Raw genomic sequence first — 2,441 nt, 5'->3', positions numbered from 1 at the left:
TCTGTTCTCTAAAGAGCAGACTTGGTTATGACCCTTCATTCCACTGGATCATAAAGCATCATGAACGAAAGCATGCTGTGCTCAGTTAGCAGCTTATTGGATTCCAGCTCGCAAACATAAATCAAATATCACCAAAGCTCATAAGGGTTGAAAGGCCTTAGGAACCATGAGTTATATTTTGCTCTTTACTCAGCAACACACAGCTGGATATAGGGATCAGATGACGCTGTTGTTTTTATATAGAGCATGTTGCACTACAACACCATTGTATATGATCCAATCCCAGTATTTGATATATTCCTCGAAGGACTATCGCCCGAGGGAATTGTGAGTGTTCCCTCGCTGGTTCATTCTCCCTGAGCTCTGACATCCTGCGGCATGCCTGACCCCCTCACCCTCATAACTCCCGCTTTGTTCAGCGGGACGCGACCCCATGACCCGCTCCTTCTCCTCGAGTCGTATCTCAGGCTCACTTTCAGAATCTGCCTGCCCTCCGAATTCCAGTACGAGGCTGAAACATGAGCCCGGACCCAGTGAGCTCATCGACAGGCGTGGGCTTACAAAATAACAGCGAAAAAAGAAAAGAGAGAGTGTGCGAGAGATGGAATGTAGAAACAAAAGACAGGTTAGACAGCGCTAGACTCGGCTCCTGAGGGGTTAAGTTACACGCAGCCAAAACATAAGGAAACACAAAGGTGCGTTGTGCTCACGAGTCTCATTCTCGGGACAGACGCCGCACTTCCCAGCGGGAGCTTCTTCTTTTGAGTTCAGGAGTTTCGTTCTCTCCTGCTGGAGTCGGTATCGAAAACATACGTAATTCCAGAAGGCTCCCGTTGCCCTTCTGACCTGCTGTGACCGAGAGGCTCCAGTAGAAGTAAGTGGCTTTCGCTTAAAGAACATCTGAGCTTGGACTGAAAGAAACACACAGTTTTGGTGGTTTATGCACTGGAGACTTTCGTAACGGAATGATCAAAACTAATTGTGGCAATTACAAAATATGTTACGTGGATGAAAAGGTAGCTTGGAAACGGTTGTGACAGGACTGTGTGATCTGAGGCTGTTCATGTGGACAGGCTTTTTAAACTTTAATTCATTGCGGTATAATTGGATATACGTTTATGAATTATTTAGCTATCTTCATGTCTTTTTTTTTCCAGAACATTAACTGTTGTATACTGTATCGCTTTCTACCATTCAACACTTGTTTGGACGTAGCATAAGTGTGTGTGATGTGTGAACTGTGTTGTGTGTGGAAGAATGTGTGATACAGTTGATTAAACTTAAATATCAGAGTAAGTAAAGTATACAGATTTAAATAACTTGGGGCAAAAAAAAAAAATGTTCCACTAATGATTACACGCATTGGCAAAAGTTTAAGTTATTCAGTGAGGGAAACTCACAAATGATAAGGAAATGCAAGTTAGAAGCAAACTATTGTGATGCCATTCTCTCCAGTGCTGCAAAGTTCATATGATGATGAGTCATATGTTATTTAAAACTACAACAAAAATAGAATAGTTAGAAACCAGGTTTAATGCTTGATATGATCGTCCGCAGGGATCATCACTCTAACATTATATTCTGACATTTTTGCTATTACGTGTTCCTACCAGCTCAACTGTTGAAGTGTACCTTGAATGCGAATCTGCCAAAAGGCATAAATGAAAATATGTCTTACACAAAGTTCTACACATAATCCACTCCTTGAATGTTTATTAAACATTATGGGGATTATGCTTTCAGCTATTAATAAGAATGTCATTCTGAGCTCACAATGTAAATCCATACCACAGAATTCTACAGATTTTGACTTAAACTTTTTTATCAACATGGGTTCTCATGGATTTTGAGTAAAAAAAAAAAATATAAAAAAATCAAATACTTCAGAAACGTACTTTTAGTTAACTAAGACTTTTGCTTCAATAAACTCCTAATTTACTGCTTATTAATAGTTAGTAAGTTAGTTGTGGTTAAGGTTAGGTATGGGGTATAGGATTAAGGGATGTAGAATATATTCATTCTGAATAAGGCATTAATATGTTCTTTATGAGTACTAATAAACAGCCAATATGGTAGTAATCTGCATGCTAAAATAAGCGATAGTGAGAATTGGTCCCCAAATTAAAGTGCTACCTTACTTTCTTTGGTTATGTTAGACTACTAATTCAAGTTTTCATGATTAAACCGTGATCTCAAAGCATACTTGGATACAGCTTGGGCTCTTAAACCACACTTGAGTTGCTTGAGTTTCCCTCAGAACAAACTTCACTTTTCTATCCATTTTCTCAATGACTTTTAACCAACCGGTGTAGCAGTTCTCTTCAAGTTCACACAGATGTAGTTCATCACATTAAATGCATGTTTCACCAGCGTTTTACAACCAGAAAGTGTAGCAATACTTCATTTTGAACACTAACTGTATTATTTGATCATTTCTTTTT

At 39.0% G+C, this 2,441-nt stretch overlaps 1 protein-coding gene across 1 annotated transcript in view; it reads left to right on the top strand.

The window, feature by feature from the left end:
- The first annotated feature begins 518 nt into the window (after nucleotides 1-518).
- Nucleotides 519-2,441, top strand: part of flrt2 (fibronectin leucine rich transmembrane protein 2) — a 45,080-nt gene continuing 43,157 nt past the window's right edge. The window contains exon 1 of the mRNA XM_082146692.1: nucleotides 519-874. The gene's annotated coding sequence lies outside the window, so the exon portion shown is untranslated. The remainder of the gene's footprint in view (nucleotides 875-2,441) is intronic.

Source organism: Leuciscus leuciscus (assembly GCF_965113295.1).
Source record: "Leuciscus leuciscus genome assembly, chromosome: 19".
NCBI lineage: Eukaryota > Metazoa > Chordata > Actinopteri > Cypriniformes > Leuciscidae > Leuciscus > Leuciscus leuciscus.
This window is presented reverse-complemented; position numbering and strand designations above follow the sequence as displayed.